Genomic DNA, 16,946 nt, shown 5'->3' on the forward strand with positions numbered 1-16,946 from the left:
CAGGTCGTGCAACCCCCTCCTCCGCCTTCTATTAGTGCATGGTGCAGAGGCTACAGCGTCGCCACCACCGCGCCCCTAGCTAGGTCTCCGCCCTGCGCCGCCTGCTGGAGTGGAGGGAGGGAGGGAGCAAGGGGTGGGGACCTGGGCGCGCGGGGAGGAGTGGAGGAGGCAAAGCCGCGTAGCTGCCCTCGGGGAGGCGGGGCTGCTACCTCCCCGGGCGCGCCCTGGCAGGAGGGGCGCAGTCTGCGTGCAGGCAGGCGGTCGCCAGCGCTCCAGCTGCGGCTGTGGGCTTTCCAATTCTGCCGGCTCGGCTGGGGCTGGGCTAGCTTGGGTGCCAGTGACTGCTAGCGGCAGGCGTCCCCTGAGCAACAGGAGCCCAAAGAAAAAGAAGCAGCCCTGAGAGAGCGCCGGGGAAAGAGAGGCCCGCGCCCTCCCCTGGGGCCAGATTCTGCGGGTGCACTGGGTGGGGATGGTCAGCCGGCTAGGTCGCAAGTAAGTGCCTTTTCTTTTGCTTCTTCGGTGGGGAGGGGAGGAGAAGCCCCCGGTCTTTCGCCCGTGCTCGCCTCAACTGCCACACCCACCTGTGTCTGTTTTCACATCTCGGTTCTGGCACTCTGTATACGCCACCTGGAAGGAAGAGAGGGGAGAAGCTTGACCGGGTGGTTTCAGCAATGGGAGGAAGAAGAGCTGTGGGTTTGCTGCCAGGTTCTGAAACTGTGGAAAGGAAGGGTAGCAATGCCGGGTGGTTTACTGTCTTTTATTTATGTTTACGCTAGCAGAGTTGTGAGATGGGCTTCAGTTCAAGGGGCAGCTCATATTTTTTACGAGCAAAAAAGCATGTGCTGTATTTTCCATCTGCAAAGCTGAGCGTGCAGAACCAGCGTAGCAGTTACTACCTGTGGGGACAGAAAATAACCCCCGCACCCCTTAAGAGCACACAAACACAAATAATTGACAGGACAGCTCTGCCCCTATTTCTCAGCGCAGTTTATTTATTTACTTATTTTTTCGAATAAGCACTTTACAGTGAAATTCAGAAAAGATGCAGAATCCTTTTAACTTTTTATCGAATTCAACTTCGGAAACTCATTTACTTTTGGGGAAAAAAATGGATATTTTCGTCCCTTATATTCAAGACAAAAATCAGAACAAGAAACTGGAAACATTAATGCCAGTTTTTGTGATTATAGTAAACATTTCACGCATTATTTTAGGGTTTTTTTTTGTTTTTTGTTTTTTTTAACTTGGAGCGTTCGTAGATTATATCTACTCTGATGTTAAGAGCAATTTACATGAGAAACTTAGGGGAGTTTTTAAGAAGCTAGTGTCAGTAAGATAAAAGCCAAATGAAAGTAAGCTTTTAAGGAAGTGATAGCTTATCAGTACTGACAAGTTAGTGTTGGAAGGTTTAGTTCTTTTCAGAAACATATTTGTTATTCTTTTCTATTTCTTCTTCCCTGTAGACAAGATAAAGATTTTCTTTCTCTTTCTCTCCTTGTAATTTAAATATATTTTTATGATTTTTGCTTTAACATCAATATAAACCTATTTTATATAAACTGCAAACCAAATCCAATTACTCAACTGTTCATTTTATTGAAAATTATTCAGATTTTTTCCACTATTTAAAAAAGTTTGAACTAGAATTTTTTTCTTGTAATTTATGGTGAGATTTAAAAAAAATTATTGATTATTTGAAAGCTAGCTGATCCCTATGTAACAAATTTTCATGATTGTTAGACTAGCTTATCAACAACCAGATTTTAGACAGAATATGGTATCTGATGTAAAGAAGGATGTGCCCTCTATTTAGGCAACTGATAGTTTGGCTTAAGACAATTTTTAAAAAATTTTGTAGATGTTTAAAAGGAGGTTTCCTTAAGTAAACCCCTGTGCAGTTGTGGGACACAGTGATGTATTTTTACAGTGACTGGATATATGATATGCCTTGATTCCTATGGTGCAGGGCTGGGCTCACAGAGTACCTGATGCTTCCACAGAAAAAAGATGAGTCAAGTCTGGCTCTCTGCCAAAAGCATCTTGGGCCTCCTGTCCCCTAGGGCCTGCACATAATAATGGGAGCCCTTCTGTGGTAATGCTTCTATGTTTTTGCTACCTGTTGCTGTGCTGAGTTTCAGCAGCAAAATAGATAAATAAACAAATAAATAAATAAATAAATTCAGAAGAGCAATCAGTAGGGTTCTATTTACTTTATTTATATAATCAACCCACTTTCTCTGTGGCAAGGAAAAAAAGAGAATTTTTCATTTTACATGAATAATAATTATTTTTTATATAATTTCTATTCCTATTAGTTATGCAAAAGAGTGTGAAGTGCTAGAAGAATTTATGTGGTACTTTTCTAAGACAAGTCATGATCTTGTAAAACAGCTTGAAGTTTATTAATGTAAATGGAACATTCTAGATATCATAATGATAATAATTTATGACTTTCCCTAAAACTCTGTCTCAGATTCTTTCCTCCCATCTTCATTATCTGAATAAATGGCTTCACCATCCAAGTATTGAAATCACCTTTGATTGCTCTCTTCCTCATTACTCCATTTCAGCCCTTTCCAGCCTATAAGTAGATCTATTAATCTTATCTCCCAAACTTATTTCTATTTCATCATACGTCTCAGATGCATCTCGTTCACTCTCTTTTCTGTATCTATGCTGCCATCAAATTAGTTCAGGTCATCATCATAATTTACTTGGAACCCTGCCACAGCCTCCACATCAATCTCTCTACTTCTGTAGTTTTCTTCCCTGCAATTCATTCTCCATACAAAACAATACCATCCTGTCTCCCCTAACAAACATTGGCTCACAACTGCATTTTTAAAAAGAAGAAGAAGAAGAGGAGGAGAAGAAGAAATAAACACGACAACACAGAGACCAGTTAGCAACAACAATAAATGCCTTTCCTCAGCATCTGGTTTACTGTCTGTTCTGACCCTTCTCTCCAACCTCACCAGAACCTATTCTCTTCTCATTAAGGTGCACCTGCCCAGGTGGTGGCTAAAACACATGAAACAATAGCACTCTTTAAGGCCTTTTCAAATGCCGTTCCCAATGCCTGGACTCTCCGCATGCTTACTCCTTCTTAAACTTTAAATCTCAACTCGCGATTTTTTTGTTTTGGAAAGATCATTTTTGATCATCTTGTCAAAAGTAGGTTGTCGCCTGTTGGTCTTGATGTTGGTACCTTATTTGTTTCTTTCATAATGCTTGTTACGGCATGCAGGTATTTTGTGAATTTGCATGCTGAATACTCCAAGGCAACCCAGACTATGTCTTCATTGTTGACTTTGCTTCCAGAATAGTGCCTGGCATCAAGGAGTAGGGGGTTCGTAGATATTTATATAAATAATAAAGTACGAAAATATGGATTCTTCCAGAATAAAGCTTGTTAACCCTGGAAACATGAATTTTGTGATTCTATTTATTTTTTATTTGTCGAGCATTTAGTATGTTTACAGTATCGTGGTATGATTTTGAGGAGGTAAAATATCCTGAGATGTATTCTCTCTTTTAGCAGTATAGGTGATAATGTACGCAAAGATAAGTAATTTGTAATTAATTCGTAGAAAGGCAGTGACCACAAATGTATTAAAATATATTTTAAGAAAAACTTGGATTGCAGAAACTAATATGATTTTAGTATGAGTGACTCCAAATCTAAAACGATAACCTTGTTAGGTTTAAATCTGTATCATCTAACAGAAATTTGAGGGCCAGTCAATAGTCACTGACTATGAATTTAAAATATTCTTTTAAAATAAATATAGATGCTTATGTGAGCTCAGGTGATAGAAATATAGTCAGATGCGGCTGAGGTCATAGGTTAGGTTTCCATATGGTCTAAATTGATGTTTGCCCCAGGTACAAAGGGCACATTTTCCAAAAATTTGAAACATTTTCTAAGGAAGGTTCAGAGAGGCAATGTGGGCTTATCCATGAAGACCCATCACTATTATTAGAGTGGGAGTAAGGACTGCAAACTTGATGCTCATAAATGATTGTGTCATATTTATACTAGAAGTTTACCACACACACACACACACACACTTTGTATGGTGATTTGCCTCACCCCTTTATTTTTCAAGACTATACCTAAAGATATTAAACAAACAGCGAGTTTTGCTACTAACATTTGGTTGAAAATTTAGCTTTCAGTTAGGTGACAGACTCTGATTAATGATTTTTTAATGTAACAAATGGCCAGTCACAGATTTTTGGGAAATAATTTGGTTACCACATTACATCTTGAAGGACTAAATTATTTCACTAACTGCTAGCAGGGATTTTTAAAAATTTGCTCTGAAGAGGACATATTGTGGATGTTGTATTGGAGGGCATCTGTGTGCTCATTGAAGATGGTCCTTCATATTACACATCACAAATTACCTAATTTATTCTTTGCAGAAGTATTATGACATCTTCCTTTACAACTATGTAGAGTTAGATTACCACTTGACAGGCAAGTTCATATTAAAATAGATATTATAAAATTGTATAAAAATATTTTATATGAGGATTTATGAGACCATCCAGAGAATGTGGGTAGAATACTTTTGTGGAATATGAGATAACAATTTTGGTGTCCTGCCATTCTAAAAAATGAAATTTCTTCATTGAAGGTTTCACTTACTCTTTCCTCTCTGCATTGCTGGAAGGAAATGACTTTAGGCAAAAGAGAAAGCCATCAGCTCTTGGCAGCTAAAGGTGGAAAGAAGTTTGGAGGAATGAAACCCTTCTGAGTGGTGAGGAAAAATGCCAGACCATGATAAAGTGGGGAAGGAAGAGGGGAATGCCTTGAACAGTGCCAGTATGCATAATCTGCCACAGACAAATTTGAATTGACATATGTAGAATTGAATTATTCTATATCTTTTTAGTCCTATAGAGAAAACCATTCTTTCCACATCTCTTTTTAAAATAACAACTTACTGTAAGCAAAAAATACGTTGTTATTGTTTCTTTAATACAGGAGATGAAATATCTTTAGATTTTTTAAAGTGATAGGCCATGGAGCCAAAAATGCCATATGTTGTTGTCAAAACCTACCATTACTTTAATTGTAATTTCCTTGCTATTCATTTTATGATTTCCTTTTCTTGTGTCAAGTGTTGGAGAGACTGCTATTACTGATCATAAATTTCTTTAAAATGTCTCCTTGGATTTTTTGCAAAGCTTTCTGAATCATTTATCAAAATACAATAAAACTCTAATTGCACCTAGGATTGTCACTTGGAAATTTAGAGTGAGTACATTCACAATGTCATTAAGTTAGCATCCTGCCCTGCAATGAATGCCCTTTTTCTTCTTTTTGTCCTTCTCTCTTACATCTCATCTTCCATATGTTTGATATGTATGCCAGTAACGCAAATGTTACTCCACTTTTAGGTCAAACTATCAGTACAAATAATTGGAAAATTAGGCCTCTAAAGAAAGATAAATAAGATTAGATACATGCATTAAAATATAAGTATTAAAAACATTCCCATTAGATTTTTAATAAAAATGTTATGTGCTATGTGCACACCTAGACTCCCTGTATTATCTGATTTTAAATATTTTTATTTTTATTTTTTATTTCTTTGAGACAGACTCTCACTCTGTCGCCCAGGCTGGAGTGCAGTGGCGCTATCTTGGCTCACTGCAAGCTCTGCCTCCCAGGTTCATGCCATTCTTCTGCATCAGCCTCCCGAGTAGCTGAGACTACAGGCACCCGCCACCATGCCCGACTAACGCTTCTGTATTTTTAATAGAGATGGGGTTTCATCGTGTTAGACAGGATGGTCTCAATCTCCTGACCTTGTGATCCACCCATCTCAGCCTCCCAAAGTGCTGGGATTACAGGCGTGAGTGAGCCACCGTGCTCAGCCCATTATCTGCTTTTTTTTTTTTTTTTTTTAAATGGGGTAATTTCACTGAATGTAGTATCTGTCAACTTTTACTAGTTGCTCCTACACTATATGTTTTTAAATCCAATGTAATTATTTTAAAAATATGTCATCTTCTTGAGAGTCTATACTTTAGAATTTGAAAAAAGTGAATGTAGATATTCAAATACATGCAGATGAGTAAAACAGGGAAAAATGAGAAAAATGTTACATGATAATAAAATATCATGCCAGGCACAGCTGGTCACCCCTGCAATCCCATCACTTTGGAAGGCCAAGGCTGGAGGATTGCTTGAGCCAGGAGTTCTAGATCAGCCTGGGCAATAAAAGGAAACCCTGTTTCTACAAAAACATTTAAAATTTTATTTCATATATTGATTTAAACTCTACTAAATGACTATTCTTTCAAGTCAATAGACAGTGTATCTTTTAGGGCTCAGAGTAAAGACAATTTATTAAGTAAATTTTGAATAGGATGAATTGAATGCTTTATTGGTAAGTGATGCCTTTATCCTTCTAGGTAAATATTATGGGACCAACCTTTATAAATGATCTTTTGATGGAACAAAATATTATAAAGTTGAAGTGATGAAATTATTTCCCTCTTAACAAAATATGTATTCTTGTTACCCCATGCACAAACTTGGCTCATGGTAATTCAGGTAGGAAAAAGGGAAGTGGCCTACTCATGGATCAATTGGGAATAAGTTTCTTAAAATCCCGTGAGATCAGCTGACAGACTTTTAGGAATGAACACTTGTAGAACAGCTAGGCAGAGATGTGCCTTTCAAAATTTATATTATATCTCTACTATATTTCAGACTGTAAAATATTTTTATAAAGTGTTAAAAGCACAGAGAAATAAATTTGAGTTCAAATTAGTATAGTGAAAGTTAGTTTTTTTTTCTCCCAAATATTTCCTTTACTCAATATGTGGTCTTAGTCAAATATTAATTTCTTAAATATTGCTTTCCTGTAACTTAGTAGTATTTACTTCTAAGGGCTATTATATATATTATACATATAGTATATTATATATTAGGAGATATATATGTTTATATATCCTAATTTCTTTTTTCCAAAACAATCACTTTAGTGTCTTACACATGATAAGTAGATATGAGTAGATGTCCAATAATGTTATCTAGACATTTAATAACTTAGAATATTATAATCAAAATGCATTTTTTTTTTTTTGAGACTAAGTTTCGCTCTTGTTGCCCAGGCTGGAGTGCAATGGTATGATCTTGGCTCACTGCAACCTCCTCCTCCCAGGTTCTAGCAATTCTCCTGCCTCAGCCTCCCAAGTAGCTGGCATTACAGGCATGCGCCACCACGCCCAGCTAATTTTGTATTTTTAGTAGAGATAGGATTTCACCATGTTGGCCAGGCTGGTCTTGAACTCCTGACCTCAGGTGATCTGCCCACCTAGGCCTCCCAAAGTGCTGAGAGATTACAGGTGTGAGCCACCATGCCCAGACTCTTTTTTTTTTTTTTAAATTAAGTTTCAAAGTACATGTACAGGATGTGCAGGTTTTTTTACATAGGTAAAGGTGTGCCGGTTTCACTCTGTTGCCCAGGCTGCAGTGCAGTGGTGCAATCTTGGCTCACTGCAACCTCTGCCTCCCAGATTCAAGTGATTCTCCTGCCTTAGCCTCCCGAGTAGCTGGGATTACAGGCATGCACCACCATGCCCGGCTAATTTTGTAGTTTTAGTGGAAATGGGGTTTTACCATGTTGGCCAGGCTAGTCTCGAATTCTTGACTTCAGGTGATCCGCCCACCTCGGCCTCCCAAAGTGTTGGGATTACAGGTGTGAGCCACTGTGCAAGGCCAGCAATTATGCTGTTATAAGGAAAAATACATATGGAAAAGTTTACATCTGGCTAATATTACTGATAACATTAATGTAACAGTCTTATGTATGGACATCTCCTTGATGCTAAACTGAGTAGTTTGTTAAGGGATTTTCATATGCTCCATTTAAATCCTCATGACCACCATTTGAGGTGAGAACACTAAGGCTCAGAAATTACCTACCCTTTCCAAAGACTCACGGTGGTTACTAAACTTGAATAACATACACATTTCTTTTATAGGAAAGAAATCTTATATATTCCAAGAATATGTTTGCACATACCCCACACAGATACACCTGGTGGTTACGTTACCAAGCATTCTATAAAATATGTTTAACCCTTAATGGAGCTAAAATAAAATTACATTTGCAATCAAACATACCAAATCATGTAATTACAGTTAATAGAAAACAACAAAAAAAGAAAGATGGAAGATTGTTTCAATTTTCATCTTGAATACCAATTCCTGAGGGGTACATTGTGTTAAGTCAAAATTGAGATTTTGGTGGAAGTGTGTAGACATTACGAAAAGAGTACCTATGCATTTAAAGTGTTTTTGAAGTTGTTTTTTAGGTTGAATGACTTCACTTTCCTGGTCTAGAAGCAGCATTGCACTACTCTGACTTGACTTTGCTATGATTCACATATTTTGTTTTAACATTTAAAAAAATTGAAATGGGAAAAAGGCGTTCCCCAAGGTAGAAAAGATTTGAAAAAAGAGGAATGGTGTAATTAAAAGGGAAATATGTATAAAATGTCTAGGGTGGGCCAGGCGCAGTGGCTCACGCCCGTAATCCAACACTCTGGAAGGCTGAGGCAGGCGAATCACTTGATGTGAGGAGTTCGCGACCAGCCTGGCCAACATAGTGAAACCCCATCTCTACTAAAAAAAATATAAAAATTAGCCGGGCATGGTGGCTGGCACCTGTAATCCCAGCTGCTCGGGAGGCTGAGGCAGGAGAATTGCCTGAGTCTGGGAGGTGGAGGTTGCAGTGAGCTGAGATCGAGCCACTGCACTCCTGCCTGGGCAACAGAGCAAGACTCAGTCTCAAAAAAAAAAAAATGCCTAGGGTGAAGTTTATTCGGAAATGGAGAAGTAACAGGGAATGAAGCTACACATATGAGATCCTGGAGCTAGGGGATGGAGAAGTATGAAAAGCAAAGTGATCTTGTGCAGGATAAGACAATGGTGTTCATTGGAAGTATTTATATATCCTGGAAAATAAAAATTTAGACATTCTATATTGGAGGAGTACAAATATTTAGAGAATTACAAATTGATACACACAAATGAAACCTAAATCACAGTACTTGTCACAAAGACTCAATTATCTATGTCAGTTAAATTGTCTAACCTCGATAATTCAAAAAGTTGTCTTTTAAAGGTTTTAAAACATTTTTGGAAAACTTATTATACATTGTATTTATAATAATTTTTGCATGCAATTTTTAAAAATATCTATTATCCACTTAGATACTGTACTTTGGGATATAAAAACCATGGGAAATTTGGTCTTTGAGTTCTATGATATATCTCAATCTATTTTAGTTATTTGTGGATTGGTATCTTATCCTCTAGACTAAGTGGTTAAGGTTTCATCAACACTACAATGAGATAATTATCTCACACCTGTTAAGATGGCTATTATAAAAAATGAAAAGTGTTGTTGAGAATGTGAAGAAAATGAAACCCTTGTCCACTGTTGGTGGGAATGTATAATAGTGTAGCTGCTATGGAAAATAATATGGAAGTTCCTCAAAAAATTAAAAATAGAACTACCATATGATCCAGCAATTGAAATCAGGATCTCAAAGAGATATACGCACTTCTGTGTTCATTGCAGCATTATTCACAATAGCAAAAATATGAAAACAACCCAAATGATCATCAACAGATGAAAGGGTAGAGAAAATGTGGTCTGTATATAAAATAGAATATTATCTAGCCTTAAAAAAAGAAAGAAATCTTACTATTTGTGACAGCATGCATGGACCTAGAAGAGACATGCTAAATGAAATAAGGGACACAAAAACTTTTGGCAGTGACAGATATGCTTAAGAGGTAGAGTGACAGATAAGAAAAAACAAAGTTAAAGCTGAAATTTCCAATTGATTTATCTTAGCCTAGTGATTAATCATTAGGTCTGGTCCAGTTGGCCTCCAAAATGTGTAGGTCAGGAGTTGGCATCCAAGTTGGTATTGGTGCCATTGAGGTTTGTAGGGAGGGAAGACCTGGCAGAGATCCCAAGGGCAGTGGTAAGTGGCTGCTGAGTCCCTCCAGGCCAGCTCCAAGAACTCACAACCTCTCTCTTCTCAGCATTCATACTTTTCCTGGAATTTAAAAGCAATTCCTTCTTTCCTTCCCTCTTTCTTTTTTCCCTCTCTTCCTTCTTCATAAAGTTTTTATTGTAGACACCAGATACAATGAACAGCACATGGATATTTGATGCCAATTTTAAGATATAATGAATAGATAAATATTAGCCACTATCCATCATTGTACCATATGATATGCTGTGAAAAACAATAAAACAGGACAGAGAATTGAGAGAAGGAGGTATTTTTTATGTATATATATATATAATATTTTATATATATATAAAAAAATATATATATATTTTATACAGGGGTATTTGAGTAGAGACATGAAGTAAATGAGAAAGTAAGGGAGCTAGCTAAACAACTGAAGGATCATTCTAGTCACAAAAAAAACAACAATTGCAAAAGCCCCAAGGCATATTTGATGTATTTTAGGAGAAGCAAGAAAGCCGGTGTGGTTGAAATACAGAGAGCTGGCCGGGCGCGGTGGCTCACGCCTGTAATCCCAGCACTTTGGGAGGCCGAGGCGGGCGGATCACAAGGTCAGGAGATCGAGACCACGGTGAAACCCCGTCTCTACTAAAAATACAAAAAATTAGCCGGGCGCGGTTGTGGGCGCCTGTAGTCCCAGCTACTCGGGAGGCTGAGGCAGGAGAATGGCGTGAACCCGGGAGGCGGAGCTTGCAGTGAGCCGAGATCGCGCCACTGCACTCCAGCCTGGGCGACAGAGCGAGACTCCGTCTCAAAAAAAAAAAAAAAAAAAAAAAAAAAAAGAAATACAGAGAGCAAGGTTGAAAGCAGAAGATGAGGGTTTTTCTTGATTTTGTAGGGATTGCTAACCTGTGTCGAGGGCTGCGTGATAAACCAATGCTAAAATTACCAGCAGGGGTACAGCTTTGGAAGGGGATGAGTGTGCTCTTTTTTTAACTGGATCTCTTTCTGGACATGGGTAACATATAATCATAAAAAATGTTTGAGACGTCTCTAATTTCTATACAAAAGTAATGTTTTTATCATTTTTTGTGATTTAGATGTAAACATATGTACATGCATTTATATGCATTTATGTATTGATTTACTATTTATGCATATGTATGTGTATTTATATGTAAATATTCTATATTCTCTTCCTGTCTGTAATGAATTGGATTCTTGGAACCTCTTATTATTATTTGGGGCAGGGGGAAGGGCTAATAAGACAAAGATTACAATTGAGAGTAACTTTAAATGTTTACATTTTGGAAACTCAAACAATGGTGGGAGTACAGTAATATTTTGTATATTTTGATCAATTTTTAGGTTTATTATATGATTATTTCTCATGAAATAGTGGTACTGCATAGATATAAATGACTACTGCCTAGCAAAACAGATACCAAGGAGACACCGCATGTTGTCAGGGTTGACCCATTGCTAACTGCTGTGATTTTGTTCTCCTGCTGACTCTTTCTGCCTTACAGATCTCAAAACATGCTAGTGAATTTAAAAATATATCTTTTGGTAAAAAGTATACAACAAAATTTACCATTTTAACCATTTCAAATGTACAATTCAGAGGCATTAAGCACATTCATGTTGTACACGATCACCACCATCCATCTTCAGAACATTTTCATCATTCCAAACAAAAACTCGGTAACTGTTAAACAATGACTCCCCACTCCTCTCTTCCCCTGTTACCCGGTAACCACTATTCTACTTTCTCTTTGAATGTGACTATTCTAGGTACCTCATGTAAGTGGAACCCTACATCATTTGTCTTTTCATGTCTGGTTTATTTCACTTAGCAAAACATTTTCAAGGTTCATCCAGATCATAGCATATATCAGAATTTTATTCATTTTTAAGGCTGTATAGTATTTTATTGTGCATATGTACCACATTTTGTTTATCTGTTCATCTCTTGATAGGCATTTGGGTTGTTTTCACTTTTTGGCTACTGTGATTAATGCTGCTATGAACACTGGTGTACAGATAACTATGTGAGTCCCTTCTATTAATTATTTAGGATGCATACCCTAAAGTAGAATTGCTGGATCATGTGATAATTCTGTTTAATTTTTTGAGGAACCACCATAGTGTTTTCTGCAGCAGCTGCACTATTTTATATTCCCATCAGCAATGCAGAAGGGTTACAATTTCTCCACACCCTTGTCAATGTTTCTTTTCCTTTTTTTTTTTTTAAACAATAGCCATCCGACCAAGTGTTAAGTGATATTTTATTGTGGTTTTGATTGGCATTTCCCAAATGATCGGTGATGTTGAGCATCCCTTATCAGATATATGATTTGCAATTATTTTCTCGCATTATATGGATTGCCTTTTCATTTTCTGGTAGTGTTCTTTGATGCACAACAGTTTTAATTTTCAAAAAATCCAGTTCAGCTCTTTTTTTTCTTTTGTTGACCGTGCTTTTGGTTCCACGTCCATGTGCCAAACCTAATGTCTCGAAGATTTTTCCTTATGATATCTTCTTAGAATTTTACACTTCTAACTCTGATGTTTAGGTCTGTGATTCATTGGTGATTTTTAAGAAATTACTATATAATTCATAGATTCTAAGAGAGTTTCCAGCTTTCCCATGCCCATTGTCCCCAAAGATCTGGTTTTTAGTCTAAATGTGCCTTACTCTGAACGTGTGCCTTCCTTTTCAAGAACTCCTATTTCATTTTGTTTTGTTCTGTTTTTTCTTTTATACTAGGATTAAAATTTTTGAGTTGTTGTATAAATATACTAGCAATTTAGGAGAATTCCTGATGGGAAAGAATATCCTTGCCTAGCTAGTTAATGAATTTGGGGACCCTTCATTTTCTAATCCTAGATATGATTACGTCAAACAAGGATTCATTGTGATGTAGTTGGAATCCACACAGACCCTTTTACAGTGCTTTGCACAGAGAAGGTGCTTAATACTTGAGTAAACAAATTGAGTAAATGAGTAAAAAAGAAAAGCTATCTTGTTTTCTCAATGGTCAAGTAGATCAATGATTCCTACCATTTAGAATCTTAGATTTATTTTAATAAAGCTAGTTCAAAAATCTCCTCTCTTCTTTCCATTAATTTTTAGTAAAGTCACTTATTTTTCACTCAGTTTTGTTCAAGTGTTTTCAGAAGAGTTTGTTGCTGAAACCTGAAGTTTTAAGTTTAGTGTTTATACCACAGATATTTCTTGTGTTTAGACAATCCTTGTGGAGGTTAAGTCCCCTAGGCAATACCTTTTCCCATTGGGGAGTTACATGCAAATGAAAAATGGTGACTATTTATAGAAACACAAGGTCGCTAAGTAAATTTTGCATTTTTATGAAAATATGACATCTGGACATTTTAAAAAATGAACAGGTCAATTCATTAATTGGAATAATAAAAAGAAGTCTATAAATAAAAGTTAAGCACCTTTCTCATTGAATTGTTGTGAACCGTGTTTGCCTAACCACTTGCTTTATCTCAGAATCCAAAACTCCTAGTCAAAGTTATATTCCTAGTAAATTTAATAATTTTTAAATAATAATTTAATAATTTTAATTCCTTCTGGAATATAAATTTGATCAGGAGTCTTGGATTCTCAGATAAAGCAAATGTTTAGGCAAAGCACTTCCTTCTGGAATATAAATTTCAGGAAGGATAGGAATTATTTTCTTCCTATTCACTTGTTATTCTGTGATCGCTATCCAATTTGGAATACTCTTCATGACTCCAATTCTGTTTATATCTGTGAGGTTCTGAAAATTCTGCCCCCAAATGGCAGAAAGTAAGAAATACTATACATTTAATTCACCCTTAAAAAACTAGCCATAGCCTTTGTATTTGAATATACTTTAAATAACAACAACAGAAAAAGAATGCATTTTAAACAATATCACATGAGTTTCATCACATTCCCAGATTATGGTGAGGGTTACTAGATACCTTGCCATAATCATAGCCTTTAGTTCCAAGAGAGAGCAGAGAAATAAGAAACACAGGAAGTCGTATCTATGAACATGTTAGTTTGCAAAAGGTTTGTTTGTAAACTCATGTTATTTATAACATAGTACTTTACCATCTCCAGATGAATTTCCACTAAATAAACTGTTCCTTTAGACTCCTAAAACCAGATTTCCCCTTCCTTTGCTATATAGATCATTAAAGAATGTCTTCATCAAAAATCTTATGAGTAGATGTCACTGGTTTTGACAATGTCCACAAATGTTCCAAAGAATACTTTGGCATGCATGCTTCTTAGCTCACTTATTTTGATGTTGAGGTAAAGGGCTTTTAACAATTCCTGCCCCATCAGGAATATTTCATTAGCAGTTGTTACTGTGCTTGAATTTTGCCTTCTTGAATGATTACCTAGTCTTTTCTCACTTTGGCATTAAGTTCTGGAGCATCTGTTGCTAATGAAAAATCCTCTGACCCATGCTAGAGCATTTTCTTTAAAAAAAAAAAAAAGAAGTTTCTTGTATCTTGCTGGCTAGTGCCTAAGCTCATTATTTTAAACTTTTGCATAATTCTGCTCAGTCCTAGAGGGTCATCATTACTGTCAATGGTTAATCTTTTATGCACTTGCCACATTTATTATTTTCTTACTTTTGATTATTTTATTATTTTTCTTTGGTTCCCGTCATATTCCAGTGTTTTTATTATTAAATCTTTCAACATCCTCGGTGTGTTCAGTATATTCACATTTATCAAACCTGATGGATTTAAAAATTTACATCACGTTAAAAGCAAAGCCCACATCCTGTAGGCACTGAACAGATTAATGAACTTTGTATTGGCAGGACTAAGATGGCTGTATGGGACATATATTGCCACCTGTTGGTAGAAACCAGCGTAGTCTTGGTTTTGCTGTAAGCATACATTTTAGTCTTTAAAATATTCTGAGTTGAAAGCTTCTTAAGAAGAAAAGGTTTTGTATATGCAATACAAAAGCTTTTCTATTACAAAGTAAGCAAATATTTTCTCGTTCCTAAGAACATTAGCTTTAGGTATACAAAATCAACTTATAAGAAAATTGCTAAAATCACTAGTAATAACAGTTACAATGTATTATGCACTTAAAGTGTACCAGGAAATATGCTAAGTGATTAAAATTTAGTGTGTAACTTTTTCCACTAAAATGACCTTATAGAATTATCATTTTCAGCTCTGTTTTGCTATGTAAGATCTGAGTTTTAGTGAAGTTAATTAAATTCCCCAAGGACATAAGCTAGTAAGCAGTTGAGATGGGATGTGAACCCATGTCTCTCTCACTCTGGATTCATGAATTTAACAACTGTGTTATGCTGTCTTACTATTTTAACTGCAGATCTGTATTTTAAATTAAAGCCATAAACATGTTTGACAAGATAAAACATAGGTAGCAAATATACTCCACATAAGATTTTCATAAGGTTTTGTGCTTATTGGCCAACTCATGGCCTATTATTTAAAAATTGCAGCCTTATAGGGAAGAAGAAGAATAATCTTGCTGTTATTTATTTAGCCTAGGCACTGTGGTAGGCACTTTATGAAAACTATTTCTATTCTACATGATAAACTTATAAGACAGATATACTCCTCCCTTTCATTTGTGGGGAATTTGCATAATGCTGCAGAGTTAATTTATGGAATAAACAGGAAATTCAAACCTAAGGCTGCCTGACACCGAAGTTATTACTATGCACTCTCTCCTAAATCATGTTGATGTTTTGAGGGAAGTGGATACATGTATAATAATATTGGAAATACATTTTCTCTCTAATTATTTAAATAAGGGTGTAGAACCTGTTCTGCAGCCATACTTTAGTGACTCCAAAGGTCATCTAAGTCTATGATAATTTTGTGCTCACAGTAAAGGCTTAACTAACAGAGAGATGGGATTTAATGTGAACTAAGAAGTATTTTCTGTCTTCCTTTATATATGCTGTATATATAAGACTTCATGAATTTTTTATTAAAACATTCAGATATGCCAACATATATTGACAATAATCTTAATTTTTCTCAGGGTAATACACTTCTTAAGATTATAAACTTTCATTTCTTATAAACTTGACGAATACTATATTTTAAAAGGCTGTACATAAGACTAAATTTCTATCTTAATAATAAAATAATAAATAATGTATAATATAAATGATTATTACAGGGTATTATGAAATACGCAAATCACAATATTTTAGTAGTCATAGAATCTAGAAATAAGTCCCTATCAGTTGTCTGAATATAAAATTATCACATATACAGCTTAATTTGTTTTGCATACCAATTGTTCATATACTATAAAATACCATAAAATTGAATTATTTTAGGACATGAAATATTGAACTACTCTTGTTAAAGTTATTGAACTGGTTTGCCATCTACCAAATTAAGCATTTCTAAAAAGTAATCATTATTTTAAGAATTTATTTATATGATTAACATAATATTACTTATGAAGGATGCAATGGTAAGATTTCAGCAATCAGGCAAGTATTTAATGAAAAGTATTTGATTTCATACATATTGATACGCTTAACATTAGGGACACTAAAATGAGTGGCCAGCCTGCCTGTTTTTCTTGTGATATTATACTTGGCATACTTTGTTTTTATAATCTAAAGAAGAGGTATTAACAAAGGAGTCAGAGTGCTTACAGTTGGCCGTTCCTTTTCAGTTAATTTATAAAGATATTGAAATCCCAATGAAAATAAAAATAGAAATTTTTCCTATTTGGAATTAGATAATCTGAGTCTAGTTGGGAAATTGTACACACATAAAAGAGTAATATCTAATAGCACCAACCCTAATATGTAACGTTATTTATGCAAATACAGTAATTAAAATAGTATGGTGACCTAAATAGACAATTCACTGGAAGAAAATATGATATCCAGAAATACACATAATTACAT

The 16,946-nt window shown here is 35.8% G+C and overlaps 1 protein-coding gene across 1 annotated transcript in view; it reads left to right on the forward strand.

Annotated features, from left to right (window-relative positions):
• The first annotated feature begins 245 nt into the window (after positions 1-245).
• The window catches only part of SCN9A (sodium voltage-gated channel alpha subunit 9), a 187,827-nt gene continuing 171,126 nt past the window's right edge, over positions 246-16,946 (forward strand). The window contains exon 1 of the mRNA XM_050752508.1: positions 246-492. The gene's annotated coding sequence lies outside the window, so the exon portion shown is untranslated. The remainder of the gene's footprint in view (positions 493-16,946) is intronic.

The sequence above is a fragment of the Macaca thibetana genome, chromosome 12, assembly GCF_024542745.1.
Source record: "Macaca thibetana thibetana isolate TM-01 chromosome 12, ASM2454274v1, whole genome shotgun sequence".
In the NCBI taxonomy this organism is placed as follows: Eukaryota; Metazoa; Chordata; class Mammalia; order Primates; family Cercopithecidae; genus Macaca; species Macaca thibetana.